The sequence below is a fragment of the Bos indicus x Bos taurus genome, chromosome 23 (assembly GCF_003369695.1).
Source record: "Bos indicus x Bos taurus breed Angus x Brahman F1 hybrid chromosome 23, Bos_hybrid_MaternalHap_v2.0, whole genome shotgun sequence".
Lineage (NCBI taxonomy): Eukaryota > Metazoa > Chordata > Mammalia > Artiodactyla > Bovidae > Bos > Bos indicus x Bos taurus.
The window spans coordinates 9,003,651-9,023,240 of record NC_040098.1 but is presented as its reverse complement, the minus strand read 5'-3'; the positions used below and the strand labels follow the sequence as shown (position 1 = coordinate 9,023,240).

Here is a 19,590-nt window from a genome sequence, read left to right as displayed (position 1 = left end):
ATGTTGTGCCCTGTGGCAAAAAACCTTGTTACTGTGAGCTGTTCACACTGTCTGCGGCATACGCAAGTAAGCACCTGAACTTAAATGGCAGATTTAAGGTAGTCCGCGAATACACCTTATCAAAAGTTAATAAGCTCATGAAGCCCAAGACCGGGAGCCAGTTCCAATGGAGTGCACCTTAACTGTTCAAGGCCACAGCCGGTTTCTCATCTCCCCTCCCCGCAGATGGCTACCCACGCCACGTCAAAGGAACCTGCACATCTCACAGATCCCGCCAGAAGTGGCACTCGGACTCACAGGAAAGGCACAAGAAATAAGCAGAGACTGCAGGGCCCCTGATGCCTTCCCCAGGACCCACAACCCCGGCCCGGCCGCCCAGGGCGGGCGTGTCACTCATGGTGGCTCAAAGGCAGCGCTCAAGCACTTTATGTGTCGTGGGACACACAACATCTGCTGTACCACGTGTGCTAAGAACCACTCCTGAGACAGAAGGGCCATGGAGTGTAGCCCCAGCGTGACCCCAGCACCCTGGCCACAGATGATTGGACGGGAGAGGACACTTACCAGGCTGAGCCTCTGACGCTGTCTCTCCAGGAAGAGAATTTGTCTCAGGGGCAGTCCTCTAGTCCAGACCCCTGCAAGGAAGAGATGACAGGAGCTGAGACTGCCATGAGAGCTGCCAGTGGGCACAGTCAGCCCTACCTCCCTGGAAGCCATCAACACGGTCTGCAGAGGAAGGCAGAGGAAGCGGATGTGCAGACAGGGATGAAGGGTGGAGTGTGCACACCGCCAAGGTCACCACTCACCTCCTGGGTCTCGACCCTCCTGCTGCACTCCCCCCTGGGGGAACCCAGAAGACACTCAGCATCTTTCCAATAAGTCCCCCTTTCTGTTTAACGTGATTCATGTCTTGCAACCTACAGATGATTATCACCCTGAATCCTCCTCAGAGCTCTGGATTCTTCCTTTTTTAGAAATGAAGAAACTGAGACTTGAAAGATGGCATTTAAGTGCTTTTTCCAAAACCTGGCTGCCACTAAAAAACCAGAGCCAGGACTCTAGCCTCATCTATACAGCTCAAGTTCAGTTCAGTTGCTCAGTCGTCTCCAACTCTTTGTGACCCCCTGGACTGCAGCACATCAGGCTTCCTGTCCTTCACCAACTCCCGAAGCTTGCGCAAACGCTAATCAATTCATCGAGCAGGTGATGCCATCCAACCATCTTATCCTCTGTCATCCCCTTCTCCTCCCGCCTTCAATCTTTCCCAGCATCAGGGTCTTTTCCAATGAGTCAGTTCTTTGAATCAGGTGTCCAAAGTATTGGAGTTTCAGCTTCAGCATCAGTCCTTCCAATGAATATTCAGGACTGATTTCCTTTAGGATGGACTGGTTAGATCTCCTTGCAGTCCAAGGGACTCTCAAGAGTCTTCTCCAACACCACAGTTCAACAGCATCAATTCTTCGGCACTCAGCTTTCTTTATAGTCCAACTCTCACATCCATACATGACTACTGGAAAAACCATAACTTTGACTAGACAGACCTTTGTTGGCAAAGTAATGTCTCTGCTTTTTAATATGCTGCCTAGGTTTAGCTTTTCTTTCAAGGAGCAAGCGTCTTTTAATTTCATGGCTGCAGTCACCATCTGCAGTGATTTGGGAGCCAAAAAATAAATTCTCTCACTGTTTCCATTGTTTCCCCATCTATTTGCCATGAAGTGATGGCACCGGATGCCATGATCTTAGTTTTCTGAATGTTGAGCTTTAAGCCAACTTTTCACTCTCCTCTTTCACTTTCATCAAGAGGCTCTTTAGTTCTTCTTCACTTTCTGCCATAAGGGTGGTGTCATCTGCATATCTGAGGTTATTGATATTTCTCCCAGCAGTCTTGATTCCAGCTTGTGCTTCATCCAGCCCGGCATTTCGAATAATATACTCTGCATATAAGTTAAATAAACAGGATGACAATATATAGCTTTCCCGTTTTGGAATCAGTCTGTTGTTCCATGTCCAGTTCTAACTGTTGCTTCTTGACCTGCATACAGATTTCTCAGGAGGCAGGTAAGATGGTCTGGTATTCCCATCTCTCTAAGAATTTTCCAGTTTGTTGTGATCCACACAGTCAAAGGCTTTGGCGTAGTCAATAAAGCAGAATTAGATGTTTTTCTGGAACTCTCTTGCTTTTTTTATGATCCAACGGATGTTGGCAATTTGATGTCTGGTTCCTCTGTCTTTTCTAAGGCTCAAAGTCTGCTCTAAATAAGAAACGCTCTATAGCACAGAGCCACGCATGCTGGGCCTGAGATCAAGGTTTCCCAAAGAGTGTTCTGTAGAACCTAGGGCTCAGGAAATGAGTCACTGGGGCAAAAAAGAAAGAAAAAAGGATTTTTGTTTCCTGATCCAACTTTGGGGACAGTGGGCCAAACATACATTGAACAAGCTACTCTTTACTTCAGGGCACTGCAGAGCCTCTGCTAGAAGGAGACATAGGGGAAATTTATAGAATGTGGAGTTTTTCTAACAAATTTGATCATGGAACCTCCTTTTGCAAAAGGCATTTCATGAGATTAATGTTTTCTGGAAAACGATGCAAGGATCAAATTTCTCCTCTCCACCCTGGGATCCCCCTTGAAGGGCGTGTCCTGGACAAATAATTGGAAATGTTCATCCCACTGGGTATGTGACCCTGAGTTAGAAACATTGAGGGAAGGAGTCTGTTTTCTAAATCTGCTTTCTAAGAGTTTGATTAACCTGAAGCCGATCCCCCCCCGGGGCTTACGCGCGCTGGATGTATCAGTTATAACTGAATTTCGGAATCTTTCAAGTGACTGAAGGGCCTCACGATGCCTGGCCAGGACTCCGGGTCCCACTGGGCCACCAGCCTCTTCCCAGCAGGAATGAGACCCACAAGGGGAAAAAGAGAAAAGATGAGGAAGGGAAGCGGACCGAAGAAAGACGGGAGGACCAGGCAGGAAGCAAACAGTCCCTCAAACGCGGTGATCTGCGAGCGGGCACACCGGGCTCAGAAACCAGCAAGCGGGTGCACGCCTGGGCGCTGGCGGCAGTGGGGAGCGGTGACCACCCCTAGACCAGAAGAGGCAGAGGGGAAGAGCGCCTCAGACGCCCTGGAGAGGGCGGGCGTAGCAGGAGCTCTCAAGGCCTGGGGCTGTCCGCTACGAACGCCCCTCCCTATTACAGTCCTCTTGCTCTTTGAACTCCTGCCCGCTGGTGCGCACAGCACTGGGCACGTGAAGAGGGTGAAGCGCGGGGCTGAGGGGTGGGCCAGCCAGCCTGCACAGCGGAGGGAGTATTGAGAGAAGCCTGTGGGAAGCGGAGAAATCAGACCGGTGATGAAAACCCGCCCCAACAAAACGCAGGGCCTTGAAACGAACAGGAGAGGAGAGAGGCCGGGCGGGTGGAAGCAGCTTGGCTCTCCCCCTCCTAGAAGCACTGGCTTGTTGCCAGGATCCAAACCCCGATCTCTGTATCAGAACAGCACACTCTGGGAGGCAGATACCTGAGCGCGTGGGGGGAGGGGGGTGCTGAGGGACGCGCTCAGCTCAGCCCCCTCCCCACCCCGCCGGCTCCCGCCCCGCGGATCCGGTGGGCGGACGGATCTCGGCTGAGATCAGCTCAGCAGACCCGCCTCTGATGTGCACCGTCCTCCCTCTATACAAGCCACGAGTGCCTGAAAGGTTGGGAGCATAAATCAATGCCAGGCGGAAAAACCCTCGTTGAAATTCAACAGGAAAACGCATCGCAGAGGATCCTGGAGTGAGTTCCTCTCCACCGAGAACAGTTGTCCCCTGTTCGGTTTTTGTCTGAAAGCAGATGCTCAGACATTGCAGCGGCTAAAAGTGGGTCGGCTCTATACGATTTTCACCCCTGGGACGTTCTAGCCCCACCGAGAAGGGTGACGACCCCCTCTGCCTCCCAGACCCCCGGGTTCGGGGAAGCTGGCCAGCACTCACACATCTCTCTCTCTGCTTCACCCCTGCAAGTCTTAGTCCCTCGAGAAGGAGAAGTGCCTCTCCCCATTCTGCAGAGAGGTAAACTGATGAGTCAGCACTGAGACACCCCTCAGGCCTGCCAGGCACCCAGCCCTGCCATCAGCGGGGCCTGACTCCCTCACCACCTGCTGCCTCTCAGGACCTGGCTGGCCGGGGACACGGGGAGAGTCACCTTTCCGGTTTATTCCAAGCACAGCAGCGCCAGACTCTTTCGACAAGATGAAGCCAGGAACACTGTGACCAAGCTGGGAAAGTGATATGTGAGGCTGGGAAATCCATCATGGAGGGAGGCAGCGGCTGTAGATCAAAGCCTGCCCTCTCTGCCTCTACATCATCATTAGCAGTGGGCAGAGGTAGGGGGAGGCTAGGGGTGAGGGGGTGGCGAGGGGGTGGCAGGAGCAGAGCTGGAGGAGAGATCTTTGGATTTACAGAGTAAAGCTGGATGCCCCAGAGGTACCCAGTGGAGGTGAGAGGGGCAGCTCCAAAGCCTTTGAGTCCAGGGTGTGGCGGGTGTCACAAGAGGGGCTCAAGGCCCAAGACAGTTGCTGAGGAAGGCTTCCTGGAAGAGGAGGCATCAGAACTGAGTACTGATATCCAAACCCTGCTTAAGTAGGCAGACCCCTAACTAAGGAAGTCTTCACCCTTGGAGGCTTTACAGAAAGACAAGACACCACCAGAAGTCTTTAACCCAGAGACTCATCATGTGGTGCTGAGGAAATGGCAACCCACTCCAGTATTCTTGCCTGCAGAATCCCAGGGATGGGGGAGCCTGGTAGGCTGCCGTCTACAGGATCGCACAGAGTCGGACACAACTGAAGCAACTTAGCAGCAGCAGCAGCAGCAGCATGGATGGGCAATCAGGGAAGGCTTCCTGGAGGAGGTGAGCCTACGCAGAGCTTTAAAGGAAGAGTGTGGAGAGAGACTGACACCTGGCAGACCCACCACCTCTATGTCCTTCTCAGCTGCTGTCTCAGTTTGAGGTTGTATACACCTCTGTAATTGTTCAATTAACGTCCGCCATCCATGGACTATGGGCTCACAGTTTGGCTCATCATTGTGCCATAGTGAATGCTCAGTTAGTGTTTTCAGAATGGATGAAGGAGTGAACGAATAGCCCTAAGTCTCATGGTGGCCTGAAGGTGGAGTTGGCCCGGCCTGTGCTGGGGTGGAAGGCAGCAGAAGCCCCCAGAGATGTCTAAGCATAACGGAGCCAGTATGGTTGAGCTGGGCAAGGGCCAGTTTGGGACAGGACGACAACAAGCACGGTGTTCACTGTACTTATTTCAGGAGGAGGAGGGGACACCTGGGCGGAGAACAGGGAAGGGGGGCAAGGTTAGGACTGAATATGGAGCAGGTCATCTGGAGCTGTGGGGTGGCTGAGCTTGCAGGAGGCAGGCTTGGAGGGAAAAGGGCCCAGGATGCAGCCAAACCTCCCACCATCAGCACCCCAACCCTGTGGGCCCTCTCCCCAGCCCAGGTTCCTCTGGGAGCCACTGTGCCCGCCTCCTGTCTCCCCACCCCCTCGCCTCCTTGGTCCGATTGCACAGAGTGATTTGTGGCCCTGACAAGTTGAATTGTGGGTAAAGCGTCTGTCCAAATGGGGAGCAAATTGGAACTGCGGCTCCAGCCAGCGGGCCATCCATCATGGGGGAAAGGCTCCGTCAGCACCTCACTGCCCCAGCCTGGCCCTCTCTGTGCTGCCTGGGGCGCAGGAGGCGCCTCCTCTCTCCACCTTGGGTATAGGAGGACAGTGTGGGAGGCCCTGGGCTGGGGGCTGGGTTGCGGGGAGAGACAGGGAAAAGAACTGGGATCCCCATTCCCCAGAGGGTTACATTTACAGGGTCTGCTCTGGGCTTCTCTGCAGTATGTTTATGCTGGTGAAGGGGACATCAGTCTCCCCAGAGGTGGCTACATTTACCCATGGGGAAACTGAGGCATGGCACACTCAGGTTACAGCCTCAAACTTACAGCCTCAAAGCTCGATATCAGCAGAAACTGGGGCTGAAAATCTGCTGCTGGGATACCCGGAATGCTTAAACAAAGCAGTCATGTTCTGCCACATGGAAACATTCAAAAGCAAATAAACATTGCATCTGGCCAAAATCCTAGATCCTGGCAGGGACACCGCAGTGACTCCATTATGGACCAGTGAGGTGAAGGAGACACAGAAGCCGCATGGTGCTCAGACCCCGCCTTAAAAGATTGACTGTCTGTGAAGGAAGCAGTGTGTTCGGGACCAGGTGTGTCTGCTGGGCCCCCACCTGCAGCCCCTTCCAAGCCTCTGAGGTGCGCTACCCATGCCTCCATCCATGTGGCTCAGCACCTGACCATAGCTGCTTAGACCAGAGGTGGTCACCAGACCCACAGGCTGTCTTCTCATAACCTGATCACTGACCTTGACTTGGAGCCTGGCTGGAAAAGATCAGCTAAGCCAATCAGATTGGAGGAATTTGGGATTGGGACTCTAAGCAGCCCAATCGGACAGCAGAGTGAGCCGAGCTGAATGGCCACGCGTGACCTCAGGACTCTTCTTTCTGAGGGACCCAAGCCTCTGCCTTCCCCCCACCAAGTCCTTAGTCCAGAAAACTGTGTGGTGGGGCGGAGGAGGGGTGCGAATCATGCTGTGTGCCATCCACCTGCCCCCCAGCTCCTGAGCTGTCAACCACATGAGTCATTTCAGGTTCCCTATGAGGGCTGCGATTTCGAAACTCACAAGTAGGGCCAGGAGTGCTTGTTTCTCTCTTTGTGCTGAGTCATCCCTTCCCTGAGACAACAGCTGTCCTGCCAGCTACTGAATGGGAGACAGCCAAGGTCAGGATGGGGGTTACCACAGAATACAAATGAACGTTTTGACAAGTCATCCTGCCACGCGAGGCCACATGTGGCCAAGGACCCCAAACACTGAAGCATCAGGAAGGGGGAAAGTGCCTCCTTTGTGCCTCCTTCCGGGGGTGGGGGGATGGGGGGAGGGCGTATGTGGTGTGGGGGTTGGGGTGGGCATTTCTGCAGATTCTACCCTCGATTCACTTTTTCTTGGCCTTTCCTAGTTCCTGTGACCTTGGGGCCCCTGGTGACCTGCTAGCTTCATGCTAAAAGTCCCAACTGTTAGAGAAAGTGCATTTGTGTCTGTTTCGATCAGGGTCCAGGGCAGGGAACAGAAGCAGGGTTGGGGTTTTAAGCAAAGAGGGAATTAGTGCAGGGAATCAGGTGCTTGCAAAGCCAGGGGAAGTGCTGTAGAAGTCGGCTCCCGGCTGGGCATCCAGGAGTGGCAGAACAACACTGCTGAACTGGCCCATCAGGAAGGTGAGGAATGCAGAGGGCTGCAGCTGCCATCCCAGGGTTTAGAAGCTGCCATCAGCGTCCTGCCTGTGTCTGGGTTCCCACAGAGCTGGTGACTGGACACAGGACTGCAGCTGAAGGAAATATGCCGTCAGCGAGCAGCCAAAGACCAGGAGGCTGGTTGCATTTCACGTCCGCCTTCCAAGCCTCATACAGGTGCATCCATTTAGCAGGACCTGACTCATGAGCCAAAACCTTAGGTGCACAGGAGTCTGGGAAACAGTCTGTCTTGAGCTTTGTAGCCTCCGCAGCACCAGAAGGAATAGAATACCCATCGCATCCAAGCACGGATCTCAGAGCCTAATCCTAGATTCCGCAGAGCCCCCAAAGGCTGACTTGACCCACCTTCTACAGCCAGTGGGGGCTGACTGCCCTTGGTTGAGGCCTGGCTCCTGAAGAAGCTGTGTAAACACAGAAGGGTTTATCTGTCCACGGAGGGCAGAGGACTGAAGAGCGAGATCCATGTCTATGAGTGTGTATGTGTGTGTTCACACACACAGGCACACACCTATCTGGGGAAGAGGAGTAGGGGGCATTTAGAGGCAGGAGATGGACCTCGGCTCCGCCCACATTCTCATGGGGCCTCAGATAACTGGAGCAACCAGGACAGTTAAAATTGGGTGGCAAAGTCAGAGGCAGGGGGGGAATCTCAGGAATTCCAGGGTCTCCCTCCAGCCCTCCTGAATCATTGTAAGCCAAAGTCTTTATCTCTCCCTGACCTGTATTTGGTCGGGGGACTCAGCATCTCCAATTCAAAAACCATGCCATGGAGAGGGTCCCTTTCTTCTAAATACAGTTGTGATACAAACGCTCTCAGTTCCCAGAGGGGGAGCCTTTGCTGGGATGGGGCACACCAGCACGGGGGCTGCACGGTGACAGTGGCCGGCTCTCTGCAGAGCCCCGACCCCGGCAGGTGACAGATGCCAAATCCAGGAGCCATGAGGCCTGGCGTCCGCGGCCTCCTCTGCCGAAGCCCTGGGTGGAGCGGCTCTCTGCCCGGCGCTTAGGGAATAGTTTGGCTACCATGGCTCACTGCTCCCTGCGAAGATGAAGGGGCCGCAGCTCTGGAGGAGAGAGGACCCACCCCAGGCTGCTGGTGGGGAGGGCTGGGCCATCCCGGAGGGCCACTTGCCTGAGGCCTCCTCCCCTCCCGGTGGGCTCCCGCTCACCTCCGCCAGCCCCCGGTCCGGGGCCTCCCAGAGGAGCGGCTCGGGTGTCCCAGATGGAACAGCCCCCACCACCCACCCAAGCTGCTTCCTCCTATCTCCTCCTCCCAACTGCCCGGTTGGTACCATGGGGGGCCCCTGGTCTCCAGTCTCTGAGGCCTGCGCCTCTGTCCCCTGGGGTGTCCTCCAGACATGGCCCCTCCTCTCCTCCCCCACCCCCCTGCCCCGGGCCCTCCTCTCCTCTGCCCTCATCCTCACACGAGCCACATGGCCCACCCCCCATCAGCCCCCTCTCTCCCATCCCCCTTAAAGCCCCGTATGGGTCCCCTGACTCCCCTGTTCTGACATCCCTGGGGCCCCGTAGTTTCTAAACAGGGCCCCAGTACCGCAGCCTGACCTCAGGCTGTCTACAGCCCACCCTCAACAAACCTGTTCTCAGGCCATCTCCCACACAGCCTCTACCTTCTTGCCAAACAGGATCACTTCCTTACTTCTCATTATTGTTCAGTCACTCAGTTGTGTCTGATTCTTTGTGACCCCATGAACTGCAGTACACCAGGCTTCCCTCCCCTCACTATTTCCCAGGGTTTGCTCAAACTCATGTCCATTGAGTCGGTGATGCCATCCAATCGTCTCACCCTCTGTTGTCCCCTTCTCCTCCCGCCTTCAATCTTTCCCAGCATCAGGGTCTTTTCCACTGAGTTGGCTCTTTGCATCAGGGAGCCAAAGTATTGGAGTTTCACCTTCAGCATCAGTCCTTCCAGTGAATATTCAGGACAGATTTCCTTTTAGGATGGACTGGTTGGATCTCCTTGCTGTCCAAGGAACTCTCAAGAGTCTTCTCCAGCATCACAGTTCAAAAGCATCAATTCTAGAATAGTGGTTAAAACTTGGGCACTTACCTCCTGGCTTCAAATCCTGCCTCCACACTTAGCTGTGAGAACTTGGGAAGCCACTTGGTCTCTTTGTGCCTCAGTTTCCTCATCTGGGAAAATGGCAGTAACAACAGCACATCTATGTCATGCGGAGACATAAGTCATAAATGAGTTAGTACGTGCAAAATGCTGAGAACAGTATCTGGAGCATAAAAGGACTCAGCAGAAGTGGATGGTTATTATCATTCTCATGCCTTGAATCTCCCAGTTCTGAGCCTTTGCTCAGGCTGTATCTCTATGGAGAATACTCATCAAAGCCCCTCCCGTCCTTGAGGGACATGCAGTTTGCTTGCCCAGCACCCCAGTCTTGGGGGACCTGCCCTTCCTCCCTCCCAGAGTGACACCACTGTGTCTGTGTCGTTAGGTGGGGCTGGCTGGCCCTACTCTCCAGCTGCAAGGTCAGGAGTGTTACTGAGGCCTGACCAACTGGAGGTCCTCTGTGCTCTGGCCACAGTGATCAGTTTAGGAATGGGCGTGTGAATCTTTCTGGCCAGTTAGAGTCCTCCCCTGAGATGCTCTGGGATCCTGGGCTGTAGGGATGGTGTGGTAGCCTGAAAAAGTCTTCCTTCGGGACTTCCCTGGTGCTCCAGGGGCTCAGACTCCATGCTCCCAATGCAGGGGGCCCAGGTTCCACCCATGGTTGGGGAACTGGATCCCACGTGCCTCAAATGTAGATCCCATGTGCCACAGCTAAGACCCCACAAGGCCAAATAAATTTTCAAAAGCCTCCCTTCCAAAGATATATTTACTTTCTAATACCCAAAGCCTGTAAATCTTACTCTTATATGCCAAAAGGGTGACTGTTACCTAAAAATACCAAAGGGAATGATTAAGTTAAGGGTCTTAAGAAGAAAAGCTTATCTTAGATTATCCAGGTGGGCCTTAACTGCCATCACAAGTATCCTTATAAGAGAAATTAGACACATACAGAGGAGAGATTAAACAGAGAAAGGAGAAGATGATATGCAAACCTAGCCAAGATGCGGCCACAAGCCAAGAAATACCAACAGCCCACAGAAGTCTAGGAGACAAGGAATGGATTCTTTCCCAGAGCCTCCGGAGGGAGGGAGCACAGCCCTGCAGGCCTTGATTTTGGACTTCTGACCTCCCAAACTGCAAAACTTTGCATTTCTGCTATCTGAACCCACCGTGTTTGTTGTCATTTGTTACAGAGGCCCTAGGAAGCTAGGCTGTGAGCCCCGAGATGCTGGAGGCCAACCTGGGCCATGTGATGACCCCGAGTCAGAGGAAAGCAGAGGCGAAGACGGAGAGAGGAGGACTAGTCCCTGAGAACTGTGGGTCATCCCTGAAGGCAGCCTCTTTCCTTGGCCTTTTCAGCAACACAAGCCAATGAGTGTCCCTACTTAAGCCCATTTGAACTGGTCTGTCCCCTTGCAACCCAGAGAGTTCTGGCTAACATTCCACCCAACAACTATCCAGAGCCTTAAAACATAGCTCAGATCTTTGACCCAGTTTTCTTCCCTAAGGAAACAATCTGAATAAGGACCCTCACTGCCACATGAAAAAATAGGGAGGAAAAAACCTACATAGGTAACCACAGGATATGGCTTCATAAATTATGACACATCCCTATGGAGGGATATTATGCAGCTATTAAAAATCATGTGTTCATGCTCATTATAAAATGGTAGGCGAACAGCAGGACATTAAAAAAATAGAGAGAGACACAAAACACACATATACATACATTTATATATTTATACATATAAACAGAAGGATCCCCATTTCATTTTTATTTTGCTTTAGATCATTTTAAGAGGTAAAGATTACTCATGCAGCTGAAATCCTGTGGGTACTTCTCCCCAGTTCCTTATATAAACCCCTTCCCTCTGTCATTCAAAGTTGGTATCATTCCGATGCATGATTTTAAACAGTTACTACCCAGGAATGTATCCTAAGTAATACATAATATTTGTACATGTTCTTACATGTTAATAAATAGTATGAGACTCTCTGCAACCTGCTTTTTTACCCAAAGAATAATACGTTGGTGCACTAATCCATCTTGATAATGTGTAACATTAATTTTAATTGCTGGCAAGAATTCTATTTCTGAGTATCCCATGCTGTATTTATTCTTTCTCTGGTTAATAAGTGCCGAGATTTTTGACAACATTTTTTTCCTATAAAATGCTGCCACTCTCCAGGTCTCTTTGCGCACACGTGAGATTGTCTCCCGGGATGTACCTGCAGAAGAGGGTGGCAGGGGGCTCATCTTCATCTGTACAGGGTGCCGCTGAGTGGCAGTACCAAGATCGAGTGAAGAGTTCCCGTTCCCACATCCCTGACGGAGAACCATTTTCATTTTTGTCAATCCAGAGGAAATTGTACCTCACGGTGATTTTCATGAGCCTTCCCTGTTTACGGGGCTGTCCATCATCGTTCCACGTGCGTCTATTTCAGTTCCTCTTCTGTTAAATCCCTTTACCTGCATTTGCCTTTTGAATAAAAAGTATATTAGCATGAACTACACTCCAGTGTTAACAGTGGTTGAACACTCAATCTGAGGGAATGTCCCTGTCTGCCATCCCCCTACTTTAGGAAACACCACCCTGCCCAACCCGGTGTCTTCACCCTCCCACCAGCTGGCACCACGTGGACCAATGGGAGCCGCCAGCCTCTTCCCAGATCCTGCCCTGTGATTGGCCCAGACTTGGGCACTGTGACCCAAATCAGACCAATCAGAGCCCTTACCTGGGATTTCCGTAACTGGAGCTGGGGGAGAGCAACCCACCCCTACGTCAACCCTGAAATTTGAGAGTGTGAGGTCCAGCCTCACCGAGACAAGGAGGCTGAGACCAAGAGAGCCGCCTGCTGAGTAAGGGTGGAGTAGGGTCCGCCAGGCATGTCTAACATGCTTCAGCCCTCTGGTCGCTACCGGGACCCCCGCCTCCTGCCCTGGGGGTACAGGCTCCAATCAGCGGCCCTGCATGTGCACCCGGGAGGGTTCATGCTCACACGTAAGACTTGTCTGAAATTTTCAAGTGTTCTGTTAATACGATAGTTACACCTGTACTATATGTCATCAGAAATTTAACACATTGTCATTGTTTAATCTTCCTTATCTTTCAAGGTGAGGCACAAACATCTGTCTTCCATGAAGGTTTTCTGATCCCGCAACCAAGAGCCGGGACCAGCTGCCATCATCTGCTGAGGCCTGTCTTGGAGTGCGTGGAGGCCCCGGCCCAGGAAGGGGCCCCAGTGGAGATGGGGAAGGGAGGGACAGACCGAGGGGAAGGTCTGTTAGGGAAGTGGGGGCCCGAGTGGGTCTGATCTCCACTGAATGGCAAGGATTTAGCAGATGAGGCCTGACCAGAAACCTGCCCCTAGAGCCTGGGGTGGCCCAGGCTCTGACCCACCTAAGGTGGGAGAAGACCATGCAGACTCTGGCCTTTAGCTTGAAGGGTAGGGAGAAGCCTGCTCCAAGGGCCAGGGGTTCTGCATAGCACCTGGGCCTGCTGACCTATAGGGAGATTCTTGCCAAGGTGACCCTGGACCCCGGCCCCTGACTCCATGAATCTTGACCTTTCCCTTCTCACTGAATCTGGCAGCTTAAAATGAGAAGCATGTTCCAGTAGATGTGTCTTATGGGAAAACTTCAGCCAAATCAATTAATGATAAAACCCTTGAGCAAACACAGCTACTTTTATCATTTTAGAATGTGGTGATTTGAGCAGCAAAAGAAATTAAATTAAAAACGCAGAGACTCGGGGTCAGAACCCCAGCCGCTCTCATTGGTTTTTAATCTCCTGTTAAACAATATATCTTCTGATGGCTTTTGTCAGCTTATTCAATGTAATAACCCAGGACATGTGGCCCACTGACCCTCCTCATTCCCTCCACGTGGCTGACGGGGGAGGATGCAGCTGGCAGCCGGTCAATTAACAAGCTTAAAGTGGGGATGGGTGGATGGTCCAGAGTCAGGAGAAATGACAGGGGCCACACAGGACCCTGGAGATGGACGTCCCCGGAGATATGATGGCCGAGGGCAGGGCCGTGGGGTGCCCTGGGGCCGACTCACATTAGAGATTGGGTACCTGAACCCCAGAAAGCAAACGTTTTCCTGAGTCACACTGAGTCAAGATTGGAACTCAGGTGTCCAGACACCCGACCCACAGCTCATTCTGTTGGGACACCTGCACAGGTCACCAGGAAAGGGACTGGGCTTGATACGCGGACTGTGGTCCCCAGCTCTCTGTCTTCTCTCAGGGCATTATCCTTGGGGCTTATTGAGCTCAATCTGGGAGATAGTTAGGTTCCATCTTTGGGGAGATCCTGGCCTGATGAGAGAGGCAGTTCCCATGGTTGGGAACATCAGTCTGATGATGGAGGCACAACTCTGACCTCAGGAAGCGCCCAGTCTGATGGCGACACAGTCAAATGCAGACAGCCAAGCCTACAAATATATCGTTTCAGTAAAAACACCCCATGACAAGACAGCGTAGGCTGGAATTTCTGTTGGCTTCAGCATGGAAGGCTTCTAGGAGGAGGCTGAGCCATAAAGAGAAAAGGCTGTCTCTCATAACTGTACTCCAATAAAAATGGGGGGAAAAAAAAGAAGCTGATCTCAAGACAGCTTAGACAGAAAATCTGAGGCAAGAGAGAGGCTGGAGCTGGTGAGGGAGATGACACACGCAGTGAGCTGCCTCTGTGAGTTGTCTGTACCCACACATAGGCACACTGATAAACACACAGGCCTGTTTGCACACACTGACGCCTACTTACACAGACTCCTCCATGTACACTTATAAACACATGCTTGCGTGCCAGGTATAAACACACAGGAGCTTTCTCCTGTCTCCATGTGTATACACGGATATGCCCACATGCATTTATGTACACATAACTATACATGTGATCATATATAGACCAACACACGGGCCAACCCCTAGCTTTGTACAAGCTCAGATGTGCTGTGTTGGGCACACAGGTGGGGGGTCTGCACTACCCCAAGCCACACTTGGGGTCCCCCAGCAGCTAGATCATCTGCCAGACGTCCCTGAGCCCCCCTGCCTGGGCTCCGTCTGCATCCCTGGGCCCCTGCCATGGTCGGTGCATCTGCAGCCTCTCCTCTGGGTTGGTGGACGGGCAGGGAGCTGAGACTGACCTGGAGGAGAGAGACTCTTAGGGAGTCCCCTAGCACCACCCATGGCCTAGAGGACCCACAGGGTAGGAGGGGCTCACAGTGGAACTTGCAAATTCCCTCTCATTTACCCAAGGTCTCTGTGACAGGTCAGGGGCCTGTGAAACAGACTCAGAGATGGAGATTCGTAAGTAGATTTCCTGGTGGTCACCTCACGCCCAGGAAGCGAGGGAGGCAGGACTAGGCAGAGTGAGAAGCTGGGTTGTGACACAGTCATGGCCAAGGTCTCAGCCACCCCCTGGGAGCTGTGGAGCAGGGCTGGCCTTGCAGGTGGTCCCACTCGGTTTTAGGCCGAGCATCCTAAGCTTTTACTAGTCACTGGATGTGGGCTGCCTCCAGAAACTAAGGTAACCTTGAGGGAGGAGGTTCCCTTCAGCTAAGAACACAAGGAAAAGAGGCTCACCTTGGAGCAGGCAGCTGCCCACGCTCCCCAGCTGGAGAACAGGCACTGGGGGCCTTGGGGGTGTGGGGAGCACGGTGATGTCCTCCATCGTCTGCAGAGGATGAGACGTCCGCTCCATCACTACTGCAGCCTCCCTCCAGTCTCTCCTGCTGCAGTTGGCTGCTCCTCTCGGGAGTTTTTCTGGGCCCGGCTCCCTTGTCTGTCCCTCCTACATCATCCCATCTCCCTGGACTGGTGTTGACAGCTCCAGGTTGCAGGCTTCTCAGGAAGCAAGGGACAAGGCTCCCTCCAGCGCCCTCCTCTGGCGGGGCCAAGAACCCCTCGGAGTACAGAGGGCTGAGGAATCCGGCAGGGCTGAGGACAGGCCCCTCCCACATGCTAGTCCCGGTGACTCAGATCAGTGGGACCCAGGCTGAGGCCACCCGTTTTTTTGCAGTGGGCTCACGAGGCAGCAGCGTGGGCTTGTGCCTTTATTATTCAGCAGGCTCTGTGGGAGGAAAATTGTTTCCCGCTTTTGGCTGACAGGACCCCCTTCTGCACTTCCCAGTCTCCTCTCACACACGCAGCCCCAGCAAGAGTGGGATCCGAAAGCCTCTGGATCCAAGACAAACCTTCCACCCCTTCCTTTCTAGGGAGGACGTGAGCCAGACAGGGTCAAGTGCAGAGAGGAAGGGGAGACACCCAGACTCCACCCAGGCTAGGACTGTATTTCATCTAAGACACACGTTTGTTTTCACGCTTTAGTAACACCAAAACTGGGATATGTTTAACAGTGGATGCCTTACCCGGGTTTAATCAGCAGCAATTTTTTTCCCCATTCGTGGTACCTAACATAATGGTTACATTTTCACTGAACAGTATCTTAGGTTTGATGCAGCTGAGAGGCAATGCCCCATCGCTACTGGAGATGGGGGAGGGGAGGGGACTGGAGCCAGGCCACCTCTCAGCACCTCCTGCAACAGCTTTTCAGGGCACAACATCAGGATCTAGGCCCTCTCAAGGCCTCCTGCAGGCAGATGAAGAGCAAAACCAGGTTCCGGAGCCAAATAGAAAATTATTTTTAGAGATTCGGGGCTGAGATTTGCTTCCAGGGCCCCGCAGACCTCATCTGCCGACGGCCACAAGCCTCCTTCTGAAGCCTAAATAAAAGTAGCTGGAAGCAGGTTCTGCTGCCTCGCAGCTGGGAGGATGTCAGAGATGTAAATGTGGGTGCAGACATTCTGGGGAAGAGGGCTTGGGGCTCTCTTTTTAAATCCAGGCCTTTTAAAGCGGTGACAGGCCTGGCAGTGTCTCCAGGTAAGATCAACCCTGCGGGGAGCCAGATGTTAAAATCCTGGGAACCAAGAAAGAGAATGCCACGAGAAGAGGGGAGGACGGGGGGAGGGGGGTGGGTGGCCGGGGCGGGGATAACTTAGGGCAGAGACTGGCATTCTGGACCTCTCCTGGGCCCCTGCAGCCAGGAGGCCCCAGAGGCAGACTCCCTGGGGGAGATTTGGTAAACTCCCAGATGGCCATCTGAGTAGACCCCTGGAGAAGGAGGTGGCAGATGGGTACAGTGGTGTCCAAACCTTGACAGCCAGGTGAGATTTCAACAAGCAGCAGAGACTGCAGGAAGGGGTGGGGGTGGGACAGAGGTGAGCTAGACCCAAAGGGAGATGCCAGGCGCTGAGGAGGCTGGAGCACCGCCGGGCAGTATGTGCTTGCTTCCTTCTTGCCCTCTGACCCAGGCCGGAAGCCCCTCGCAAGGAGCCCTGGGAAGTGTAGTTCCCAGGAGAAAGAGCAGTCTGGCAGTACCCAACCCTGCCTGGCTCCCTAGCCCAGGCCAGACCGCAAGCTTTCGTTCACTCCACCAACATGTACTGAGCACCCACCGCAGGCCAGACACTGAGTGCTGGGGATTCAAGCAAACAGGCGAAAGTCCACACTCTCAAGAAGTCTATGTTAGAAATGTTATCTCTAGCCGGGAGAAACATGATAAAATAAGCATATAGAATGCCAGTGCTAAGTGCCGTGAAGGAAGAAAACAGGGTTGGCCTGGGAAAGGAGTGCAGCTTTCTGTAGTGTGAGCAGGGAAGCCCCTCTGAAAAGATTTGACTACAGCCCTCAGGAAATGAGGGAGTAGCCAGGAGGGTATCTGCAAGCAGTGTGCTTCAGGTTCAACAAGCCGTAGGTGCAAAGGCCCTGGGGCCGGAGCGAAGTTGGGATGGTCAAGAACTCTAGGAAGACTGGTGGCCAGAGTGGAGGGAGTTGAGGAGAGAGGAGGAGGCGGCCAGAGTAGAGAGAGGTAGCATCAGAGACTTTCTGGGCAAGGCTTTCTGGGCCATGGGAAGGACTCTGGCTCTCACTGTGAGTGACGTGGCGAACCTGTAGAGCGTTAAACAGAAGAGTGGGATCTGATTCTCGCTTTAGCAGGAGAAGAGACTGTAGGGGCCAAGGGGCTCTGGAGGCAATGGAGATCCACTAAGAGTCTCTTGCAAACTTCCAAGCAAGAATGATGGAGGTTGGATTTGGGTATATTTAGAAGGCAGAGCTGACAAGATTTGCTGACAGACTGGATTCAGGGGTGTTCCAGTTTCCTATTGCTACATAACAAACCACCCCCAATACTTGGTAACTTCAAACCACTGCAGTCATTTATTTTGCTCATGAGTCTGCAGTTTGGCAGGGCTCAACAAGGAAGACTTGTCCGCTGCCTGTGACATCGGCCACGCCGGCCTGACGGGAGGCGCGGGCGCCACTGCTGCCAAGGTGAGCCAGTCTCGGCAAGTGTGTGTGGACGTGGCTGCGAGCTTCGCCTGGGCTGCTGGCCCCAGGCCTCGGTTCCTCTTCACACCGCCCTCTTTCAGGGCTTCTTATAACACAATAGCGGGGTAGCAAGGAGACCAAGGAGGAGGTGCCTTGTGATCAAGGATCAAGTCCCAGAAAGTAATTCCACGGTCTCTTTTGGTGAAGTGAGTCACCAGACCCAGCCCTGACTCAGGGGAGGGAGATTAGATGCCTCCTTCGTCTTTCAGTGGCAGGAGGAACATTGAGCCATCATTGATCAGCAGAGAAAGTCAGGGAGACTCCAGGATTTGGGGGCTGGGCCCCTTACCTCTGGATGGAGGACACCATGACATCCCAGTTATCTTACCCTCCAGATAATTGAGCCTCCAGAGACCCTGAGGCTGCCTGCCAACCTGCTGCCCAGTGCTGCCCGCTCTGGACTCTGGTGGGAACTCTGATATGCTTTCCCTGGTGATGAAGAGGGACAGGGAGTGGGGATTGGGGGAAAAGGGGTAGGGGGTGATACAGAGGCTGTGAGGGCACCTGGGGTGACTGAGGGGTCTATATTTCCAAGCCTGGTGGAATGTAGACCCTTCCCTGAAAACACTCAGGCACAAACTCTCATGTACCATGACTCTCCTGGGCAATATTGTTAAAATGCTGAAACTAGTACAGAAGGTCCCAGGCTGCAGGAGAGCGGGGTGGAGGTGGGGGGCATGTTGTGAGACTCCGCCTTTCTAACCAGCTCCCAGGTGCCCCCACTGCTGCTGGTCCACAGAGCCAGGGTCTGGTCGAGCCAGACCCGTGGCTTCCTAGGTGGACACTGCAACCCCGACACCCCGTCCCAAGGGCCCATCGCCCACCCCCACCCCGTGCTGCAGACTCAGACAGGAGCCCCAGGCCTGAGCATGTGCAGCGTCACCAACCACCCAAGGGGATGAGCTGTGTGACCTTGGGCAAGTTCCTTCTGTCTCTGTTTGCTCATCGGCAAAACCAGGGGAGACCTAGCAAGTGGGAGAGAGAAGAAAGGGTTGAGGGAAGAGGGGAGAGGAGGGGACAGGGAGGAGGGGAGGGGAAGGATGGACAAGGAAAGAGGGGAGGGCAGAGCAAAAGGGGGCAGCAGTTAAGGGACTTTGAAGACAAAGGGGTCTCGCTGAGAAAACAAGAATGAGGAGGGAAGTGATGGCCTGCGGCAAGGGGGTGGTGGATGTGGGTGTAAGACAGGTGGGCCGGGGCGGGAAGCGGCAGCACTAAGGGGCCTGCGGTCTCTCTCATCTCATCCCAAGCTCTCAGGCGCTGGGGAGAAATGAGATTCTAGCTGCAACTCTTCTGGGAAACATCTGCCTTTTCATTTATGAGGAAAAAGTAGGAAAATGACCGGGGGAGGCGCCGCTACTGTTTTTTTAAGCAACGCAGCAAAAATGTCACCGCTGGGAGCGTAAAGCCCATCAAGATGGTTAAGTAATAGCCTGGCTGCCTTCATCAGGCTCAGCTGTCCACCAGCCTCCCGTTCCCCGGGCCAGATTTCACCCCAGGGCCCTGCAGGCCAGACTTGCCTGTAAGCCCCTAATGAGCTGCATGACGGATGTAAAACCCCCACCTCCGTCTCACCCACAAGCCAGGCGCTTCTGATGCTCGACCCAGAGCTCGGGAGGCCTGGACCATCCCACCCCAGTTCCATAACACGACTCCAAGAAGGGCACCAGCACAAGACTGTTCCCGAACCCCTTTCTGGACCTCCAGGCCTGTGCCTTGCTCCAGCTTTCCCAGTCCACTCAGGGCACTGAGGGGACCAGAGCTGTCCTTGACA

At 53.5% G+C, this 19,590-nt stretch overlaps 2 long non-coding RNA genes across 2 annotated transcripts; one reads left to right on the top strand and one right to left on the bottom strand.

Annotated features, from left to right (window-relative positions):
* The first annotated feature begins 6,146 nt into the window (after window positions 1-6,146).
* Window positions 6,147-11,704, top strand: LOC113881586. The gene is made up of 3 exons (XR_003508084.1): window positions 6,147-6,247; window positions 10,620-10,742; window positions 11,616-11,704. It is a non-coding gene; the product is annotated as an uncharacterized LOC113881586 (long non-coding RNA).
* On the bottom strand, window positions 11,147-15,326 carry LOC113881585. Its single transcript, XR_003508082.1, has 2 exons — window positions 15,015-15,326; window positions 11,147-11,906 (listed from the first exon to the last, which is right to left on the bottom strand). It is a non-coding gene; the product is annotated as an uncharacterized LOC113881585 (long non-coding RNA).
* Window positions 15,327-19,590: the final 4,264 nt, after the last annotated feature.